A 24,520-nucleotide genomic window follows, 5' to 3' on the forward strand; every position below is an offset into this window, starting at 1 on the left:
TAAACTGTTAGCTTTTTTTTTTTTTTCTCCCCAGATTATTTTTACCTTCTGAATCCAATTCTTCCTTTGCAACAACAGCAACAACAAAATTTGGTTCTGCACATATATATTGTACCTAGGATATACTATAAGATATTTAATATGTATGGGAATGCCTGCCATCGAGGGGAGGGGGTGGAGGGAAGGAGGGGAAAAATTCGGAACAGAAGGGAGTAGAAGGGATAATGTTGTAAAAAAATTACCTATGCATATGTACTATCAAAAAATGTTATAATTGTAAAATTAAAAAAAAGAAATCAGTATTTTTTGGGAAGAAAACAACATTATCTATTGACACATTTTGTAAGGGGAAGAGAGACCTAGCATAGTTAACCAAGAGATGCATTTAGGTACAATTAGAAAACTTCACCCATTCTTTTAGTGATGGAATTGCACATAAATTATGATGTTGTATAGCAACATGATGCAAAAACATGGGACATATTCCATGGGACAGCATTGATAATTGATGGGTATGTTACCCAAGAGATATCATTGATGTTTTTAAGCCATATTGCTACAAAACATCATGAATTATGTACAGTGCTATCACCAAAAGAATGGCTAAACTATGGTTGTATTTAAAACCAACATGGTATAGGAGATAGAGTATTAATGCCTTTGACTTAGAATGAGCTAAGTTCAGATATTACCACAGACTTTCCCTATCTACATGACTCTGAACAAGTCACGATCTCTATATACCCTTTTCCTAGTCTATAAAATGAGGGAATGGGATTCACTATCCTCTTCAGATTCCTTCCACTTCTGAATCTATATCCTTATTACCTAGTCAAAAAATTATATTAAGTGAGCTTTATTTCACAATCTGTGATGGATATATTGCAATACTCTAATTTTCTTGTTGAGATAATTAAAATGATTCATCATATCTCATTATTGACTTAGTAACCTGGTATTGAAAGTCCTCTGATGTGGACCCCACTTATCATTCCACTTTTATTTCCTTTCTTTTTTATTATAGCTTTTTATTTACAAGCTATTACATGGGTAATTTTTCAGGATTGACAATTGCAAAACCTTTTGTTCCAATTTCTCCCCTCCTTCCCCCCTCCCCCAGATGGCAGGTTGACCAATACATGTTAAATAGTAAGTTAAATACAATATATGTATCCATGTCCATAGTTATTTTGCTGTACAAAAAGAATTGGACTTTGAAATAGTGTATAATTAGCCTGTGAAGGAAATAAAAAATACAGGCAGACAAAAATAATGGATTGGGAATTCTATGTAGTCATTCATGGTCATCTCCCAGAATTCTTTCACTGGGTGTAGCTGGCTCAATTCATTACTTCTCTATTGGACCTGATTTGATTCATCTCATTGTTGAAGAGGGCCACGTCCATCAGAATTGATAGTATTGTTGTTGAATCCTGGTCCTGCTCATTTCACTCAACATCAGTTCATGTAAGTATCTCTAGGCCTCTCTGAAATCATCCTGCTGGTCATTTCTTACAGAACAATAATATTCCCTAATATTCACATACTACAATTTATTCAGCCATTCTCCAAGTGACGGGCATCCACTCAGTTTCCAGTTTCTGGCCACTACAAAGGGGGCTGCCACAAACATTCTTGCACATACTTCACTCTTATTTTCTATTACTTCTCTATGCACATGCTACACTATCAAAAATATACTTTATACGATTCGTATATCACACCATGATATTTTTCACCATTGTTCATATGCCAAATATAATCACACTATGATTTCCCCCTGCCTCTTCTATTGAAACTCTGTCTGTCCTTCAAGATCCTGCTTCCATGTCTGTTTCAGGAAGTCTTCTACATTCTTCTTTATCAGTCATGATCTCTCTTTCCTCATAGGGCACTGTATTTTTCTTGCACTAAATTCAGCCTCCTATCATGATTTTCTGGCATTTCCCCAATTACACTGGGGATGAATTACATTTGTTGAGTATAGATACTATGGTCTATTTGTCTTCATATTCTGTACTGCATTTGCCATTTGCCATTATTACATTCACCAAATAGATGCCAAGTCAAAAATATTGAATGAGTATTAATGAGTGAATAGCACAGACAAAAGATGATGAAGCCTAAATTAGTGCATAAGCCTATGCAGAATGGGAGTAGAAAGAAGTAATCAGGAACAAGACAAGTTTTAAAGGCAAAGTAAACAAAATTTAGCAAAATGATTGAATTTGTGGGGTAAGGGAGAGTGAAGATGGGAGAATAATGCCAAGGTTACAAACCTTGGGAATGGAAAGAATTGTTTGAATAGAATTAGCATAGCATTAAAGGTTGTAGAAACCTTTGAAAAAAGGTTTTTGGAATCAATGCTGTATCCTTTAAGGACCTATTGTAGCATCTGCAGACTTTGCACAACTTTTCTTTGGTGTTCATCCTCCTTTATCTCATCATCCTTGATTTAAAAAATGAGTATTCCAAAAGTCCAATGCAAACAGCCAAAGCTTTTGAAAAAGTATCTGTTGGGATATTTGAAGTCACACTTTCTGTAGTCTGAATTATATCAATTGTAAAAGAAAATTTTAAACAAATTTTAATTTTGTTTAATGAACATGTTTTGTAAATGTTCATGTGGTCTATTAATGATTATATGTTTAAAAAAGAGAGAGACTTTAGTGTTCATACATTTGAGCTCTTTTAGCATTATAGCCTATTTGGGTACATGCAATTATAATAATTATTTTATTCAGTTAAGAAAAGAAAAAAAATAATAATAGCCATCAATAGACATGTGACAATTTTCTATGGCTCTATGTGGTTGAGATACTATCCCGCTACCTCTGATCTTTCTTGTGTTATAACTATACTCTTAGATCTTTGTATGGAACATTTCAGGAAGTTCAGAAGAATAATGCACTTTAAATTAAGAAATGTCCTTAGAATTTATTTTGTCTAGCCCTCTCATTTTACAAATATGAGGAAACAAAAACCTAGAAAAGTGAAATGCTTCTTAAGTGAGGTCACAGGAAGAGTCCTAAGACAATTCAAATGGAACATTTTGAAGATCACCTGGCATGATATAATATTAGACATTGAGGTCCTTTTTTGAACTACACTGCCAATCATTCCAATTCTATTACAGAGAGTACAACTCCATTGGGCTACATTGTTTGAATGCCAAATATACACTTGGCATTCTATTTTATGGAGAACACAAACAAGGCAAGCACTCACATGCTGGAAGTGATACAAACACATTTTCAAGGTCTCTCTCGAACTTTAGAATTGATTACATTATTTGGAAGATACTAGCACAGGAGGACCCAGCATAATGTGTCCTCATCAGAGATGGTACTGTACTCTTTGAGCAAAGCAGAATTGATGTAGTTCAGAAGAAATACAAGCAATTAAATTGTTCACCCCACATGTTCATAGGGACTATTTGTGCCTGACCTATGACAGATCATTCTAAGTTCATATTGGTCTGATCAGGCACAGTTAGATACACTTTAATTTGACTCCTCTTCAAGAGTAATTGGTTGAGATGACACGCAGAACTATCTTCTAATTCTAAATTTGCCCAAACTTGATTAATTCCCTAAAGTTGTGATGACATTCACTATTTATACTATGAATACTGTAAGATTATGAAGAACAGTCTCAAAGTGTAGGAAAAAGCAATAATTAGATTATTAATTAAGAAAATGTGGGGAGTTTAGATAGGAATTAATTCTCCATAACTGAAGTTGGTAGATAGCCTATAAATAAGTTACTTCAAGGTAGGTAGGGGAAAAAATGATCAAAATGTGAAAACAGAGGGAAAATGTCACAAGTCCTGGCTTTCTCTTTAATCTCCTTGTCTCAAGTCTATCTCTATTAAACTCAACTATTAAGGTCCTACTTGCCTAATGTTCCTGCAGTCCATTGTGAAAATTCTATTCAAGTGCAATCCTCCTCTAAGGTGGTCTTCCTAAAGTTTAGGTCAAATCATGTCACTCTTTAGAATTCAGTTACTCTAATTGTTTTCTACTATATAAAATCCTATTTGGGTTTTAAGGACCTTCATAATCTGGTCCTTTTTTCTGTTTTAATCGCTGCCACATACTCTGCAATCAGTGGCACTGATCCCTTATCTGTTTCTTGCACAATATGCTCCATTTCCTGATTGCTTTTTCACTGGTTGTCCCCTATACAGAAGTCCATCTTCATCACTGCTTGCTCATTTCTTTCTGTTTTAACATTTTCATCATTTTTTCTATAAGTACCAAATGACATTTCTTCTTTTGCTTACATTTAAAGGCAATGGGAAATTTATATGTATATATACACACACATACATATTTGTATGTGTATGTAATGTGTATATATGTATATATTCTGCATTTGGAAGCATATATAAAGAATTTTAAAAGAAAGTCTCAATGGAGAAGTGGTATCTGACTCCTAATGTTTGCATTTTTTGCTATCCTAGTGGGCAATGATATGATGCTAAAACAATGTTAAAGATGAAATTGAATTGAAGGTAAGGGGGCTGTTGTAATTCTTAAATTCTTTGAAGGGGGGGTTGCCACTTAAAAAAAAATTATTTATTGTCCATTTGAAATCACTCATGTGTTTAAGGTAGATATTAGCTAAACATCTTACCTTGTTCTAAGAAAATATCAAAGACAATGTTTTTAGATATAGTAAACTCTGATCCTGCATTGGTAAATGACTGCCTATAACTATTCATCCACTTATTCTCTGCCAAAACATTTTCTAACAGGTGGATTTGGGTTTTTATATGAGTACATGAAGTAAATTACAGTAAAGCTAGGTACAAATCAGGTCTTCTAAAAACCAAGTTGAAGACCAAGAAAGGATCAAAACCAAATTATTTCCTAAAAATTAGGCAAAAGCCTTTTGACTTTGGGAGTCAGATGACCTAGAATTGATCTCTGGCTCTGAATCATATTACTTATTTGATAAGTCAATTAATCTCTCTGAATCTCAGTTTCTAAACTGTTGGACTAGATAGCCATAAAGTTTCCTTTTAATTTTAAATCTATAATGTCAAGCTAATGATATGATAAACTTGGATGCCTGTTTTCTTGTATGAAATTCTCTCTGGTTTGGTAGTCCTTCCATTTAGCCTGATAATAAATTACTTTTAAATTTGAATATTATATTGGTTTTCAGAAAGCAAAAGCTAGTAAAATGAAAGTTTCATGAGAATAGAAAATGTTGAATTGTTGTCTCTATATTTATTGTGTCTAGCATTATGTGTGACACATAGTAGACACTTAAATGATTTTAAAATTTATTAATGTAGGATTGTGGAAAAATTCTACTTTTGGAATACATTATGGCAAGGATTCTTTTTACATAGATATTAAGTTATATAACTAAAGTTTCTAATTTTAAATTTAAAAAATTTTAAATTCAGTGAATAGCATTCTCCCATTTAAATACACATATCCTTTAATAATCTGAGAATGTAATTCAATGGATATTTTGAGATGAGTAAAGTGTTTTGGTACCAGACTTATCATTTAATTGGTATAAAAAACTTTTAACTCAACTCATTACCAAAAAATCTGGCATCCACTTTGCAATGCTGGTCTTAGAGTGATGGCTAGAGCTATTGGGACACAGGAAAAAGTATTATAAATCACATGAAGAGTAAGAAATGTGGGGCTAAAATATTTTTATTATAAGGAAGTCATATCTATATGCCTGGCAAATTTTTCTCATGAAAAAAGTTATAAAAAAAGAAAAGCATTATGAAACATTAGATATGGGGAATATTTTTACCTCCAAAATAAAATTAAGTATATATTAATAAATAGAAGAAAGTTAATTAATAAAGAGGGGTATTTTAAAAATCACATATTTATGTCCAGAGCACTGGTAAGCAGGAAACAGAAATTAATAACAAACTAGAAGAAGAAATAAAAATGAAAATAATATTTTGTGCAACTAAACCAAACTAAATCTGACCTATTTAAATGAATTGTATTTAAAAATGAAAAATGGATACAAGAACAGATATTGATGTAGACTTTTACTACTTCCTAAAAAAATTTCCTTATATAAATTAGTCACCATATAAAGAGAATGAAAGAACTTAAAAACCATCTTTTTGCCAAAGAGAAAATATATATGATGGCTAAGGGAGATCTCAGTTTGCAATATACATTTATTTGTAAAAATCTTGTGCATGAGAATGATGACGATTATGATCTGTATTTCCATATAAAGCTGTAAGAAAACAATGCTAAATAAAAACTTTTAGAAAGCTTAGCAAGAGACTTTAATAAGTTGCATTATCTTAATGAGATTTTAAGAGTCTAAAAGGGAAGAAATATAGATTATTATTACCAACTAAGGGGTGAAGCAGGATGTAACAAAATAATGCTAGATTTAAAATCAAAGGACTAAAGTTTTAAATTTTGGTTCTTCTATTTGCAACCTGAGTGATCTTGGGAAAATTGCTTAATGTCTTTCCATATCACTTTTTTCATCTATAAAATGAAAGAACTAAACTATATGGCTTCTCATGTCTCTTTAGGCTTAAAAACCATAATTCTATGGTCCAATGAATTGTATTGAAGGAGATTCTTATTTGGATGTTGTCTGGATGAAATGGCTTCTGAGGTTCTTTCAAACTTTGAAATTTTATGATTCTTTGACATCAAAATGACATATCTCAAACATGTAATCTAAAGAAAAGTACCAGGAGCCACAAATGCCTATTATAATTTATTGGACAATATCTAGCATTGTTCCTGACTTAAAAAGAGTCATTTACTCAGAAAATTCAAAGACTGAACATTCTAAATTCCAGGCTAATTATTGGAATTTGAAGACATTTGGTTTGTTCAGCATCAAACTGAAAGCCAATAATGTGGGTAGTCTCCAATTAGACAGGCTATCTCAATCAACAATAAAAATTAATCGAATTGTTGTTCCCTGTTTTTCTCAATTGTGTTGTAACAAGGTTAACTGCCTAAACAATGGCAGTAGCAATTAAATGGAAATAACTGAACATGATAGATAATTCTCACAAGTGGAACATCAGTGTGCCTATGTCAATGTGATGCATGGATACACAGAATAAAAGAACAAATGGTAGAGATGAAGAAGTGGACAAATAATGATAAATAATATGTAACTGTATATGGATATTCAACAACTTGACTGGTTGAAAAATTCTTTGAATATAAACCTGAAATATCAAAATGAATAAATTATAGTTATTCTAAGCCAAAGATGCTCTTGTGAATAGATAAGAAAGAAAATAAAACATATGTACATTAACTATGATTTGGATAATTGGGAAGAGGAATGGAATAAAATATATTCTCCTACAAAAAGGGGAAGTAAAGTCTTGTATCCTACAAGGGCAAGAGCTCCAAAAAAAGATCAAATAATACTAGTCTTTTTCCCCATGTGGAAATGGAGACTCTCACATTGAGTACTATTCAAAAGTTTTATCCCTGCTGGTTTTCAGTAGAGATAAAGTAGCCAGAAGATCAAGAAGGAAACCTCAAATCAGGAAGATTGACTTTCTTTTTTGGTTCTTTCATTCCATCTTGTGAAATTAAACGCTGACCAAGTTGGTGAGTCTCACCATTTTCCCTGACTTTATGTAACACTTTTGGGGATACTGGGAGAAAGGGAAAGATTAATTGTTAAAGACTATTTCTCTTACAGGAAAGTGGTAAGAAAATGTGTGTGCTTTTGTGGGCTATTTCAGCAAAAAGAATTCTGTGAAAAATCTGTGAAAATTTCATGAATGGGTTTTAATCCATTTGAATGAAAGTTATTATATTAATATATCATATTCTTTGTAATTCTCTGTTTTCTGATCTGTAGGGTATAGAAATGTGTCCACAGGAGATGTAGTGGATGTGTGGGTGAGAAACTTCCATCTGCTGCTATTGCAGAAGGTAAGCCGAATTTTTTCATCCTTGTATAGATCCATGAAAGGCTTGCTTGAGTAGATTTATCACTGTGATTTAAGATTGAAGAGATTGGATTAATTGTTTTTGCTAAAATTGTTTCATCAAAATTCAAAGAATATAAAAAAGTATACACCATGTGTGTTTTTTCTTTTTTGTGATTCTAATAATAATCCACAAGCGCAAATATTTCGATGTGCCAAGAAAAACAATAGAGAATTAAATAAGTTACCTTGTATTTTCATTATTACAATTTTAAAAGATTTTTATTTATTTTGCTGAGGCAATTGGGGTTAAATGACTTGCCCAGAGTCACACAGCTAGGAGGACAAAAAAGATTTTTAAAAGAATATGATTTAATATAATTAGATATGACATGACATAGCATAAATTTGTGATATAATTAATATAATGTATTTTAATGACAATAAAATTACTTGGTTTTGTGTTTCTTTTTTGTTTTCTTCTTTGAGTTAAGAAACTATTTTATTACTTTTATCTTTTTGCACATTACTATTCATTAATCATCACTTCTAGATGAAATTTTTCTTTTGAAAAAACAATTATTTTCAATAAAATTAAATCCATACATTGACCATGTCTCATCTTGTAGCTTCATCACATTATAGATGTTGAAAAGAAGATAAAAAGGACCAAAAAGGATAAAGAAATAGCAGATGGGATACAATGAGTTCTGTAGTATTGGTTTTTGGTGGATTATAAAGGGTATTTGAAGAATGAATGAATGAATGAATGAATGAATGAATGGCATTTGCTAAATGCTTCCTAATTGCCAAGCTATTTATTTACCAATGAGGATATAAATACAAAAGTGAGCCAAACCCTGTCAGAATTGTGAATAGGAAATTCAAATTACCTTCTAAATGGGTGGGAAAGAGGAGACTGGAAGAAAAAAAAAAAGAAAATCCATACTTCATAAAATGAATGTTAAAATAAATAAAACAAATCTTTTAAAATAAAAATATACTGATAAATATCCTTGTATAATTATTATTTTTCTATGAGTATTTTTCTCTAACATATTCATAATTCAGGATATAATTATTAATTGTTCATTTTTGCTATTTCTTTTGGGTTTGTTCTTAGTATTAATGATTTTTTTTTACATCATAGTCTATAAGCAATATGTATGGTATGTCCTATTTTCAGCTTTATTTGTAATTTCTTTGTACCCTAGCAGATGAACTGGCCTTTAAAGGTACTCTGTGATGCTGAAAAATATGTATATATTTTTTTCTATTCAGCTTCCTTTTAAAATTGATATTTTCAGGAATTAGGCATAGTTTAAAAAAAAGCTACAGAGTAGAATTATATTCCTAAATATAATGACATCTAAATATAATGGAAGATGTAAATATGACACTCTAGAAATCTATTCTCATAAAGGAAATGGAAGAAATATAGAACAAATAAGGAATATGTAATAAGATCAAAACATAAAAATAACTTTACCTCCAACTTTGCCAACACTTTTGTTCAGTTGAATGAATTAATTAAAAAACGTTTATTAAATGCTTGCTATGTTTATCTGTTTATTTCTCTATTAATATTATCTAGGTTTGAGAAAGCAATATTGAGGTTTCCTGCAGTTGTTGAGTTACTATTTCTTTGTAAATCAATTAATTTTATTTTATGCATTTAGCTGGCTTGACATTTTACATATACACATTAATTAATGATATTTTTGCATTGTTTGGAGTTGGAAATAGACTAATAATAAAATAAAACTAATAGAGGTAAGTGTAAGAATAAAATAACAAAAATATATTACTGTTAGATACTCTATAGAAAATTATATGTAATAATATAAATAATGTTTTAATACAGTGAAAAAGATATTTAGAGGTTGTTTATTATAGCTGTTGTGGAAATGTTGACATAGTAGATCATAGACTATTGAAATAGTAAATAGATTATTATCTCCAAATAATAATAATAATAATAATATAATTGCATAGATAAAATATTAGAGAGCCTACTCTGATCAAAATACACAGATCATGAGCAAACATGAATTGATACGCTATACAAGAAGTGGAACGATACATTCCCCATTGTGTCTTAAGTAGTTCAGTAAAAAAAAATAAAAATAAAAAAAAAATAAAGATTGTGAAAGTTCTGACTTGAATAATGAATTTAGAAATCTTAATTTGTCTATAAAGTTAATTTAACACCTTTTTTTCTAATAAAGAACTTTTAATATAGTATTGCATTTATTTTTGTATTTGGCTTTTACATCTAAAGTATAACTTCCTTTTTTAGGTCATAAAGAACCATTATTGTCCAAAGGATCAATGTTGTATGTTTGGGGGATAAGAAAAAAATAAGGACTCTTTGACTAATTTGTATACAGTTTGTCACTGGTTTGTGACTAATTATTTTCTAGCACTTGAGACCATGTCTTATAATTGTCACTGTTAAGTATATATAAGTAGAACGTATCTTTATGAAAATGATTAGAATTATGTAACTCTGCATGTATATAAGGGAAATAGAGAAGGAGAAAGAGAAAGAGATAGAATGAGAAAAAGAATGAAGTTGGATGGTGGTTTAGGGCTAGAAAGAAACTGTATGTAGACATGGTGATATTAAGGAACCAGAAGAATGAATATAATAAAAGAATGATTATAATAAACGAAATATAAGTAGTGAAATTATCAGCTAAGTTCTCCTAAATCAACATTCCTTCACTACTTGCATCAAGTAGAACTTTCTTCATGAAGCTTCTCTTGATCTCCCTTTCCTCACATCCCCCAGTTTCTAGTGCCATAACTGAAAAAATTACCCTGTATCCTCTTTGCATGTATTTTATTTATTTATTTATTAATTCATTTGTTAACTTTATTTATTTATCTGAATTTAGGTAATCACAAAGAAGTTCATAAATGGAGTCACAATAAATGTTAGGAAAAGCATGCTGTTATCCCTCAAGCCTAGTGATCCATCCTTGACCTGCCTTTTGGGTGTCAGGAGTCTGAAGATACAGCATCATCCTGATTTGCATGTATTTTGTATATCGATATATTTCGATTGCTGAAACTTTTTTTCCCTCAATAATATCTTAATTTTCCCTTACACATGTAAAGATAGTTTTCTTTGTCTTCCATTTTTTCTTCCTCCTTTTCTTACCTCCTTCCTCCCCAAGACAGCAAGCAATCTGATATAGGTTAATATTTGCAGACCTTTTAAATATATTTCCATATTTGTCGGGTTGTGAAAAAAAATCATACCAAAAGTGGAAAAAAAAAACTTGAGAAAGAAAAACAAAAGTGAAAAAAATCATACCAAAAGTGGAAAAAAAAAACTTGAGAAAGAAAAACATAAGTGAAAATAGCATGTTTCAATCCACAATCAGTCTCCATATATCTCTTGCTGGATGTAGACGGCATTTTCCATCCCAAGTCTGTTGGAAATGCCTTGAATCACTGCATTGTTGAGAAAAGCCAAGTCCATGATAGTTGATCATCACATAATCCTGTTGTTACTGTGTACACTGATCTTTTGGTTTTGCTTACTTCACTCAGTATCAGTTCATATAAGTCTTTCCAGGCTTTTCTGAAATGCTGAAATTCTTGAAAGCTATTTATTAAGCAATAGAAGGATAGCGATTGTCCACAAACAGAAAGAATTCATACTAATAAAATCCTGAGTATATCAAAACATTGAGAGATTATAAAATATAATCTCAGATAATGCATATCAACCATGTAACATATGTTATCCACATGGTTTTAATAAATTTGAACTGAAAGGGAGGCATTTGTAGACATTTTGAAATTTTGCTTTTCCCTCTCCAAGGGAGATTTTGACTCTATCCCAAAGGGGAGTAGCAGAAAATTTGACAAGACTACTGCACTTTTCTGAGGAGGAAGTGTCCACACTAAAATGGTATTTATCTGCCCCCTAAATGTTGCTTATCTTGTAGCGCAACTTTTTTCTTCATTCAAAAGCAAGAAAGTCACTAATTTCCATATAATATTCATTATACCCTAGGTGAACGCTTATCAGTATGAACACTTCCTACCAAATACTAGTTATTGAAAAGATCATAAACAGTAAATTGAAAGCAAACTTATTTAGCTAAGTAAAGAAGAAATGTGTTTCAGAGAAATCCTTCGTATTAAAATTTGTTAGGAAAGGAAGAATGAATGAGCTTTTCCAATGCGAGTGACTCAGCTCTTGTAAGAGGATTCCAAATCCACCTGAAAGGAAATTCCCAAATATCCAGGGAGGAAAGTAGGAAATCAGAGACATATTGTCTGTCACTTCCTGAAGCCTTTTCTTTCTCCACTGCTCTCTTCCAGGAGAGATTCTGGAGAACCATGCCAATTTTTCCCTTTCTTTTTTTTTTTTTTAATTTTTTATTATATATATATATTTTTATAATATTATCCCTTGTATTCATTTTTTCAAATTATCCCCCCCCTCCCTCTATTCCCTCCCCCCGATGACAGGCAATCCCATACATTTTACATGTGTTACAATATAGTCTAGATACAATACATGTGTGTGAATATCATTTTCTTGTTGTACAATAAACTTTAGATTCCGAAGGTACATGTAACCTGGGCAGACAGATATTAGTGCTAACAATTTACATTCACTTCCCAGTGTTTCTTCTCTGGGTGTAGCTACTTCTGTCCATCATTGATCAACTGGAAGTGAGTTGGTTTTTCTTTATGTTGAAGATTTCCACTTCCATCAGAATACATCCTCATACAGTATTGTTGTTGAAGCGTACAGTGATCTTCTGGTTCTGCTCATTTCACTCAGCATCAGTTGATTTAAGTCTCTCCAGGCCTCTCTGTATTCCTCCTGCTGGTCATTTCTTACAGAGCAATAATATTCCATAACCTTCATATACCATAATTTACCCAACCATTCTCCAACTGATGGATATCCATTCATCTTCCAGTTTCTAGCCACTACGAAAAGAGCTGACACAAACATTTTGGCACATATATGTCTCTTTCCGCTCTTTAGTATTTCTTTGGGATATAATCCCAGTAATAGCGCTGCTGGGTCAAAGGGTATGCACAGTTTGATAACTTTTTGGGCATAATTCCAGATTGCTCTCCAGAATGGCTGGATTCTTTCGCAACTCCACCAGCAATGTATTAGTGTCCCAGTTTCCCCACATCCCCTCCAACATTCATCATTATTTGTTCCTGTCATCTTAGCCAATCTGATAGGTGTGTAGTGGTATCTCAGAGTTGTCTTAATTTGCATTTCTCTGATCAATAGTGATTTGGAACACTCTTTCATGTGAGTGGATATAGTTTCAATTTCTTCCTCTGAGAATTGTCTGTTCATATCCTTTGACCATTTATCAATTGGAGAATGGTTCGGTTTCTTATAAATTAGGGTCAGTTCTCTATATATTTTGGAAATGAGACCTTTGTCAGAACCTTTGTTTTTAAAAATATTTTCCCAATTTGTTACTTCCCTTCTAATCTTGTTTGCATTAGTATTATTTGTACAGAAACTTTTTAGTTTGATGTAATCAAAATCTTCTATTTTGTGATCAATAATGATCTCTAGTTCTCCTCTGGTCATAAATTCCTTCCTCCTCCACAAGTCTGAGAGGTAGATTATCCTCTGTTCTTCTAATCTACTTATTATCTCCCTCTTTATGCCTAAATCATGGACCCATTTTGATCTTATCTTGGTATATGGTGTTAAGTGTGGATCCATATCTAATTTCTGCCATACTAATTTCCAGTTTTCCCAACAGTTTTTTTTCCGAATAATGAATTTTTATCCCTAATGTTGGTATCTTTGGGTTTGTCAAAGATTAGGTTGCTATATATGTACCCTTTTTTGTCCTTTGTATCTAATCTGTTCCACTGATCTACCGGTCTATTTCTTAGCCAATACCAAATGGTTTTGGTGAGTGCTGCTATATAATATAGCTTTAGATCAAGTACACTTAGACCACCTTCCTCTGAGTTTTTTTTCATTAGTTCCCTTGCAATTCTCGACCTTTTATTCTTCCATATGAATTTTGTTGTTATTTTTTCTAGGTCATTGAAATAGTTTCTTGGGAGTCTGATTGGTATAGCATTAAATAAATAGATTAGTTTGGGGAGTATTGTCATCTTTATTATATTCGCTCGGCCTATCCAAGAGCACTGAATGTCTTTCCAATTATTTAAATCTGATTTTATTTTTGTGGCAAGTGTTTTGTAATTTTTCTCATATAATTCCTGACTTTTCTTTGGTAGATGGATTCCCAAATACTTTATACTCTCAACATTTGTTTGGAATGGAATTTCTCTTTGTATCTCTTGCTGTTGCATTTTGTTAGTGATATATAAAAATGCCGAGGATTTATGTGGATTTATTTTGTATCCTGCCACTTTGCTGAAATTTTGAATTATTTCTAGTAGCTTTTTAGCAGAGTCTTTGGGGTTCTCTAAGTATACCATCATGTCATCTGCAAAGAGTGATAGTTTGATTTCCTCATTTCCTACTCTAATTCCTTGAATCTCTTTCTCGGCTCTTATTGCCGAGGCTAGCGTTTCTAGTACTATATTGAATAGTAATGGTGATAGTGGGCAACCTTGTTTCACTCCTGATCTTACTGGGAAAGGTTGCAGTTTATTTCTATTGCATATTATGCTTACTGAAGGTCTTAAATATATGCTCCTGATTATTCTAAGGAATAGTCCATTTATTCCTATACTCTCAAGAGTTTTTAGTAGGAATGGATGTTGGATTTTGTCAAATGCTTTTTCTGCATCTATTGAGATGATCATATGGTTCTTATTAATTTGATTATTAATATGGTCAATTATATTAATAGTTTTCCTAATATTAAACCAGCCCTGCATTCCTGGAATAAATCCTACTTGATCATAGTGTATTATCCTGGAGATGATTTTCTGAAGTCTTTTTGCTAATATCTTATTTAAGATTTTAGCATCAATATTCATTAAGGAGATTGGTCTATAATTTTCTTTCTCAGTTTTCGATCTACCTGGTTTAGCATTTTTCCCTTTCAAAGAAAAGATGAAGAATATGTCTTCTGTCCAAAGAATTCAGAGCAGGAATGCAGATAGTCATCATTAACATCATCATTTTCTCCACCAATCTGACACCACATCAAAGCAGCAGCAAATAGAATACATCATATCTGTACCTGGGTTACAATTATACTGCCTAGAGAATACAATCTATATTTTTTGACTCTAACTTTTTTTTAAATTTGGGTATTCTTTTGTTTTTCTTTCAATGGCAACTTAATTTTTTTCATTAAAATGTTTATTTTCAAAATGTATGCATATATAATTTTCAACTTTCATCTTTGCAAAACCTTATGTCCCAATATTTTTCCTCCCCTTCTTCCTACCCTCTCCTCTAAATGGCAAATAATCCAGTTTATTAAAATGTTTATTTTCAAAATGTATGCATATATAATTTTCAACTTCATCTTTGCAAAACCTTATGTCCCAATATTTTTCCTCCCCTTCTTCCTACCCTCTCCTGTAAATGGCAAATAATCCAGTTTATTAAATATGTACAGTTCTTCTGTAATTTCCACAATTATCAGACTACACAAGAAAAATGATATATAAAAGTAAAATATGAGAAAGAAAACAAAATGCAAGCATAAAAAGGTGAAAATATTATGTTGTGATTCACACTCAGTCCTCCAGTTCTCTCTCTAGGTGCAGATGGCTCTCTCTATCACAAGACCATTGGATGAGGCTTGATTCACCTCACTGTTGAGAAGAGCCACATAAATTAGAATTGATTATTGTATAATCTTGCTGTTGCTATGAGCAGTGTTCTTCTATTTCTACTCAATTCATTTATCATCAATTCATATAATTTTCTCCAGGCCTCTTTGAAATCATCCTGCTGATTCTTTCATATAGAATAATAATATTCTATAACATTCATATACTATCATTTATTCAGCTATTCTCCAACTGGTAGCCATGCACTCAGTTTCTTGTTTCTTGCCACTACAAAAAGGGCTGCTATAAACATTTTTATACACATAGGTCCTTTTCCCTTTTAATGATCTCTTTGGGATACAGTCTTAGTAAAAATATTGCTGGATTAACGGGTATGTACAGTTTGATAGCTCTTTGAGCATAATTCCAAAGTGTTCTCCAGAATGGTTGGATAAGTGCACAACTCTACTGACAATGCATTAGTGTCTCAGTTTTTCCCATATACCCTCCAACATTCTTTTCCTGCCATCTTAGTCAATCTCTTAATTTGAATTTCTCTGATCAATAATGATTTAGAGCATTTTTTCATATGACTCTAAATGGTTTTAATTTCTTCATTAGAAAATTGTGTGTTCATATCCTTTAACCATTTATCAATTGGAGAATGGCTTGGATTCTTATAATTATGAGTAAATTCTCTCTATATTTTAGAAACAATGCCTTTATCAGAACCCTTGGATGTAAATTTTTCCTCCAGTTTATTGCTTCCCTTCTAATCTTTTGACTCTAATTCTAATCATCATTTTATTTATGATTTTTTTGTTCTCTTTCAGTTCAGTAGTAAGGAGACAAATCACTAGCCACATTAAGTCTATTGCTACTACATAGTAGAACAACTGGCTCCTGAAAGTCAGATTTATATTTACTCATTCTGAGCTTTGATTTATGTCCTGTATCTCCTCCACAATTAAATGTTACATTATTCAAAACTTTAGAAAAATTTCAAAACAATTTTGTAGTAATTTTAAGTGTTTTCATAATTCATGTGGATAATTACTAGCTCAGTAGATAAGAGTGCTGTGAATGGAGTCAGGAAGACTTTAATTCAGAATTTGGCCCCAGATTATTACCAGCTATGTGAACCTGGTCAAGTCACTTAACCCTGTTTTCCTTAGTTTCTTTACCCATAAAATTCACTGGAGAAGAAAATGGCACATAACTCTAATATTTTTGCCAAGAAAAAACAAAAGAGGTCACAAAGAGAAAGACATGACAGTGGAAAAAATGACCAAATAATAACACAATTCATATAACTGTCTATTGCAGTTTTCTTGACTTTTAATTTTTTAAACAAGTTTCACAGATATAGTAAGGAACTACTTCCAAATTTGTTCATCTTTGCCATGACTCTAAACTATTAACACTATGTAGTTATTTAATCATGAACCCTACAAGGTAACATTAGAAGTGCACCATGATACTTCTTGTAGTTTTTTGGACACAATGAAATCTACTCAGCAAACCAAAACTTTTATCCATTTCTCAGAGAGGAACTTATAATCTGCACTTCTATTTAATCATAAAGTAATAAATAAAGAGCCAGAAGCAATTGTAAGAAATCTAATTTATTCCTTCACTTTGTTGATTTGGGAACTTAGGTTTAGGGAATTAAGTGACTTGACCACAATCACAGTAATTGGCAAAGGTGAGATTTAAACTCAAGTTCATGAATTCCAAATCTGATAATTTTTTCATGCTACACAATGAAAAAAATATCATTTTGTATATCATTCTGTTTTTATGAGTATATTAATTTCTTTGTCATCAGATAAAGATCTCCCATTTAAAATTTTAAAAATTGCTTCAATCAATCTTTGTAGAAAACTTGAAAACAGTGATTTCTAGAATGAACTGGATTTCAATGTTACTGAAATGAACATTTTGTTAATGATACAAATTTTAGTAGTTTAGTCAACTATGTGGGAGTTAAGTCAACTATGTGGTATATACAACATATACCCTTAAGATGCTTAAAACAGGTTGAGTGGGCATTATTAAGTTCAATCCTTACACATATCAAATTTCATACACAATAAAATTCACTTGTAGAGTCTATCATATATATCATATGCTCAAAAAGTAGTCTGCAAAAAAAAATCTGATGGCATGTGATCAGGCTAACCAATACTATTTAATTCAGAAACAAATGATTGTTATCTAACTTAGAAATGGGAATTTTCAGGCATAAATGCAGAAAGAAGTTTTTGAATCAACTATGGTCTGGTAGATACGTGCAGAAACCCGTTCTTATGAGGGAGAACACATATGTGCATGCACACACACATACATATACTCATTCACTCACATATGCAGAATTCAATATTCTAAAAAAGCTAAGCATTTGTGAAGACTTTAATGCAAAGTACTCTATCTGGGGGTCAAAGGAGTTGGATTCAACTGTAGTGTGCCAATCAGTGACCTCCCCATGTGTAGGCTCTGGGGTTGATGAGAAATGACAATCTTAGCTCAGTCTGTCTTTTCACTAGTCTTATCACCAAGATGGAAGCTGCCAAGCATTCTTATCCCAGTTGCCATTGCATGAAGATTAGACTGTCAAGTAGAGGTCACTGGCTTCTGGGTCATGTTTCAATACATACCATATATATGCATTTGTTTATTCCAGGAGTAAAAATTCTCTATACATTTTAAGGTATACTATAAATTCTGATTCATTCACAGGAGAAAATTAAGAATTGGATTTTTAAAACATTAAATCCATATAGATGAAGCTCATTGCTGTGAACTCAGCTAAAGATGAGAGTTATAAATAGAGTGACAAAATATCTTTAAGGAGTGGGAGCAACTTTTTTGAGCTCTACCACAGAATGAAAAATATAGGGATGGTGTTGAATAATGTGTTACAGTCCACAGAGTGAATACACTCACATCCCAAACTGATATTTTTTGGCTTTGTCCTAATAATCTGACCTTATTGAGCAGCAGCAAGACTTGACAGCCATATGAAGCACACAAACAAATGGGGAAATAGTCTTGCCTTTTTTTGAGATTTAGGATCGTGTTCAAGCTTATGAATCAGATTTTCAGTGTGTGTGGACATGACAACTCTGGAAAAACTGTAATTTAGGACATATTCTCTTTATCCTTTTATGTAGAATTTCACTTTAATGTAATGCAAATGACAGTAAGAAATACATTCAGTGAATGTTAAAGCCTTCCCATTAAAAATTCTGTATGCATTTTATATTCTAATTCATGTACAGTCAAAAACCCTGATAAAATCACAGTGCTGATTTGACTGCTGCACTTATCGTATTAATGAGGATACTTTATGCCTTTTGAAAATTGGGATATGGTCCATTATGTGATTGTAAATGATGTGATTGTATCGCATAAATTTGTTATTCAACCCCACCCCTCCCTTCAGTCAGCTTTATATATAAGAAGAATCATTGGTGAACAAGAAATCAAGCAGGAAAAGAAAACTCCAAATAAGCCTTTTTTTTCCTTTTGTCTCATTTCTGTTTGTTTGTTTTTTGTTAAGTACAATAAGACGGGAGAATATATGTGTGTGTATGTGTGTAAATATATATATTATATTTGTGTAGGCACACAGCTCTGTCAATATATATAGTTATAGGTATAAATAGATATGTATAAATGCAAATATATATGGTAATGTAAAATGTATATTTATACACACATATGCTTATACATGTGTGTATGTACATATGTATAAACAATTTCTACAAAGGTATATATATACATATAGGTATATATATAACATATACATGTATATGAGTATATATAAGTATAATCACACTTATATTTCACAAATGCCAGCACTCACAAATATATTTTAGATTTGTGTAGATACAAATCTCTCTCAATATATATACATACATGTTTGTATATTGAGGGATATATGTATAAATGTATATGTATTCATATATGGGAATGTACAATATATATTTTACACCACGCATCTGCATAACACACAACATATATGTATAATAATCATTTCTGCAGGTGTTTATATTTCTGTGTGTGCGTTGTGTGTAGTGTGTGGTGTGTGTGTGTGTGTGTGTTTGTAGGCCTGAAAATTCCCAATCTACAGACTAAAAAGAAGCAATTGAGATCTGTGATTACCTAAGATATTTATATAGTTCCCTCCTCTGTGAAAACAAAGAAGATCAGATCCATCCATTAAATTTTTGGTGATTTGAAAAATGACTTCTCTTTGGAAATCATCACCTCTCCCCTTTTGCAAAAGTCAAAGAATTGGGACAGTTTTTGTCAAAACATCCTATTTCCTTCTGCATTTGCATTCCTCAAAATAACACCTTTCCCCCATTTATATTCCATTCCTTTCCATAATTTTCCTCCTAGTGGTTCCTCCTAATGGTTGTGACCTTTCAAGAGCTTTTGGGCTTCCCTTTGGGCTTCTTTCTCCTTTTATAGCATCTGTTTTGGTAGTGTTTGGATTGGTAGCACAAGATATTTAATTAACTTATTGAAGGTCCTAGATTTGTTTTTCCCCTTTTGGAGAACCCCTTCTGCTCATCTGCAGAGACAGAATCTTCCCACTTGACAAGATAAAGATCTGTAAAATCTCTGTAGAAGAAATCCCAGGACTTAACTCTAGAAGACCTAAAGTTACTAGGGGCTACTATTGGCTATCATGCAATTTTAACAGCCTTATTATTGATAATCTCTCCCCTTTCTTTATAATTGGAAAAAAAAAAGAAAGAAAAAAGTCCACCCAAGTCAACCACCAGTATCTATGGTTCTCCCTTTCCAAAATATTACCTTCATATTTGGATTACTGAATGTTTTCAGGTTTTATTTTTTTAAATCTCTTCATAAAAAATTACTTTCTGTTGTCTTAAACTCTATGGAAGTCATTGCCAAGTCCAAGAGAAAAAGCAGCTATGTGGAGTTATTAGAGTTTGAAATACAAATGCCCAAATTCCTAACACCTTCTCACAATCTCACATTTCTGATTCTTGTTCTTGTTCACCTAGGAACCTGACCTGAAGGCTTTATCAAGCTTTATGTTTTTTCAGCACTCAGCCATCTTGAGTGAAATTGAGCACAAATGCACTTGTGTTTATGTATGTATGTACGTGTGTGTACATGTTGTGTTTGTATGTATGTGTTTAATGGATCTGTCTGTATCATGCCACAATATCACAAATGTGATATCTTTTTTCTTCTTCCCCCTTAAAATAAATGCTTCTAGATTGGGTTAGATGGATTTGCACATGAGGATGTTATTGTTCATTTATTTTAATGACCTTTAGGAGAGAGGTGAGATGTTCAGGTAAAATATATTAAAAGATTAGGGGGTATTTCATGATGGTGGATACATTTTACTTATTACAAATTCAAGGCCAAAAAGAACTTTATACAATCTTCTGGACAAAGCTTGCTATGTTCTAATCTCTGCAAATCCACTCCGTACCATTCACCGCTCTCCTTATTAATCAGTTCTACAGAGCTGTGCTCTCCTCAGCACTGTTACACACACTGCATTTTTATTCTTCTGATTCTGCCTGGCCTTTTCTATATTTTTGCTTCGTCTTACATTCAATTACCCACAGCTTGGGCTGGAGAATAGGATACTATCGCTGCCTGCATTTAGGCAACAGAACATTATGTCATCTTGCTTCATATATTTTACTTCTCTCTCTTTTGGGAGGAAGCTCATTTGAGAAATCTTGGCTCTGCTTTTGGAGAGAAATTATTTACCTTCTTTCATCAGGCTGAAATTTGCCTTCTCAATGCTTTTGTTAATAATAAAAAACCCCCACTTATTTACATTTTCTTGGATCCTATTAGTTAGCTCAATTGCCTGATTGTTCCACTTTTAAGAAATACCAAGTCATTTTCTTACTCTTCATCATTGTGGGTCTGCTTTATAGATTCCACAATAATACATTCAAAAGTCTACTTACTTTCTTTTGGAGGCTTTTTGGGGGTATTTTTCTCACAAAACATGCAAAAACTCTATTCACCTCCCATGCATATGGGAAATGTGGTAAACATCACTCTTATGAAATAAGCGAGAGGAAGGGGTTAGTCAAACTGGACAGTATCTACTTTTTTTCTGTAAGTCTTGCAGAAAGGGAGGGCATTTTCTAGTCCTTAATTCCAAGGAGGTCACTCTGATTTTTCTTTCCCTTGTCTGTTAGAGTATCTTAATAGTTCCTTAGAATGAATTTCCCTATCCAAGATGAATCTTTCTTTTTTTCTCTTGACAGTCCTGAGTAAATCAGGGTATAGAATATTACCCTTGCAGGTGACTCTTGAGTAGTGCTTCAGTCTCCCGAAGTTCATATGCCATTCTATACCTAGCCGTAGATAATAACAGAATTGATTTTACCCTAGGAAAGACAAAGGAATCTCAGGCTGCTTTTTTTTTTTTTTTTTTTTTTTTGCATCATTTTGTTCTCAAGTTATCTTCACTGAATGGAAAACCCCTGAATTTGAATACTGGCCTAAATCTTTCCTCTTTTAAGTAAAGTCCACTCAAAGTACTTAGCATTGAACTATAGATGGTTCCTTAGTTGGACTGTTGTTTCCACCTTGGGGTGCCAAGTTTTTCTTTAAGACATCTTCCATCATTTCCCTGAATATTGGAGACATTTTTTAAAACTTTGAGGACCATTTTATTGAGAATATAAACAGGAATCCACTGCAACATTTTTATAGATGGGGAGTTGTTTTCTAGTCTCACCCTTGATGCATCCTGGCTTTGTGATCCTGGTTAAATCATTCAAGTTCTCTGTGCCTTATGCAACTATCCAAGACTAGAAGTTGCAAAGAAGATACTGGTCCACAGTGGTGGAGGAAGTATCTCACTAGGAGATTGCTAAGTCAATAAAATCATAAATCTAATCCAACAAAAATATAAGAGAAACTGAATGGAGGATATAAGGCAAATAAGGCATAGTATAGAGAAGGCAATGGGTTGGGAAATACATGATGAATGCAAATCTCCACATCTGTTACTGACAAACTTGGTGACTCTGATCATGCTTCTTGACCTCTTGGGGGGTCTTACTATCCTTATGAATAAAATGAGTAATTGATCCCTAAGTTCTGTCCCAGTTCTATTTAAGGATTCTTTTAAAAAATTGAGAACCTAATACAAGACATGTTATGTAACTAGAACAGATGAAGTAGTGTGTTTAGGGTGGTTCATCATTAATATGATCACAATATTGATTTTAAATCAAGTCAAAAGAAAAGGAAATAGTAAACCACTTCTGGGCATGCAAGCCAGGATCCTGAGAAACTCACATTCAGATATTTCAAGTTACCTTTGACAAAACAGCAAACAAAATTAACAGGTTTACCTCTTTGCCATTAGTTTTGATGCTTTTAACCATATTATCTCTTCTATGGCAATGTAGCCTAATGAATTATCCAGAGCATTATGACAAATTAACCTATGATGTTTATGACCTTAAATTTCTGAGTGTATTATATTTTGAATTGTTGTTTGGATTTCTGCTCATTAGTGAGACTTTTTTTCTCTTTAAGCAGGAGAAAAAAATCACTGCTTTTGTTGCTCACTGGTGCTTTTGAATAAGGGAGCCAACATGGTATTTGGAATAGACTGGATTTGGAGTTAGGATGATCTGGATTCCAATCCTCCTTCTGATACTAACTATCTATATGATCACAACAAGCTTTATAATCTCTTTGGGACACAGTTTATTCACTTATAAAACAGAGATAATATTACAGTAGTCCTAGATTCTAAGGGTTGTTATGCAAAGCAGGTTTGACAATCATTGTATAAATGTCAACTATTATTTCATACAGTGCATATGACACTCTTAGAGGTATGAACATATTGAATCAGCCTATAGGAAGTACAGAAAGCCTCTGAGAATCCTGTCTCCCAGCCAGGGTCGAACACAGGCACTTCCAGAGGTATGCACACATGCTGATTTAAGCAATTAGGTGTTCATCTTGAAAGTTAGTCAAATGCTCTCAGGCACGTGCTCACATGGGCATTTCTGAGCATTATTTACTTTGGGTCAGTTCCTCTCATTATATAGCATGCCATGGGTGTAGGGTTCCTGGGAGAGCATCAGAGAGTTCTGCACATAGAAGCAAAGAGTGGAGAAGAATTTTGCCAGTCCAAAGAGTTTGGGATTGTACTCAGAAGATTGAATGTAATACACTGAGGTTGTGACTTAAAAAAAGTTAGTGATTGAAGAAAGGAAGGAGGAAAGGGAAGGGAAGGGGAGGGAAAGGAAAGCAAGGGAAGGGAAGGAAAGGGAAGAAGAAAAGGAAATGAGAGGAGAGGAAAGAAGAGAAGAGGGGAGGGGAGAGGGGGAAGGAAAGGTAAATGGGAAAAAAGAAGTAAAAGAGGAAAGGAGAAAGTGAAAAAGGAAAAAAAGAAAATGAAAGGGGAAAGGAAAAGTAAAAATGAAAGGGGAAAAGGAAAGAAAAAAGGGAAGGGTAAAGGGAAGAGGAAAGGGAAGGAGAAATGGAAGGGGAAAGAGAAAAGGAAAAGAAAGGGAAGGAGAAGAGAAAGGAAAGGAAAGGAAAACATTGTATCATGCATCTTCATGCATATTTGTTGGCTTCTCCACAAATGGAACTTCCTCCTTCCTCACCTATTTTCTGCCCTGGTTTTCTTCAAGAATTAACTAAAATCCTATGTTCTGCAAATAAACTTTCCCAGTCCTACTTAATATTAATGTTAGATATTATTGCCATTAGTCCTGATTTTCTGTAACTTTCATCAGATTGGTAGGAGAGAAAGGACTTTTAGGGGAGCATGTTGGAAGTAGCCTAAATACAATGCAAAAAAAAATTCACTTTGATAGCACAGACTTTATT

At 32.7% G+C, this 24,520-nt stretch overlaps 1 long non-coding RNA gene across 6 annotated transcripts in view; it reads left to right on the forward strand.

The window, feature by feature from the left end:
• Positions 1 to 24,520, forward strand: part of LOC141554735 (uncharacterized) — a 983,981-nt gene that overhangs the window by 764,588 nt on the left and 194,873 nt on the right. For all 6 annotated transcript variants that reach the window (XR_012485934.1, XR_012485933.1, XR_012485929.1 and 3 more), the window contains one exon: positions 7,852 to 7,925. This is a non-coding gene — a long non-coding RNA (uncharacterized LOC141554735). The remainder of the gene's footprint in view (positions 1 to 7,851; positions 7,926 to 24,520) is intronic.

Source organism: Sminthopsis crassicaudata, chromosome 2, assembly GCF_048593235.1.
Source record: "Sminthopsis crassicaudata isolate SCR6 chromosome 2, ASM4859323v1, whole genome shotgun sequence".
Taxonomy (NCBI): domain Eukaryota; kingdom Metazoa; phylum Chordata; class Mammalia; order Dasyuromorphia; family Dasyuridae; genus Sminthopsis; species Sminthopsis crassicaudata.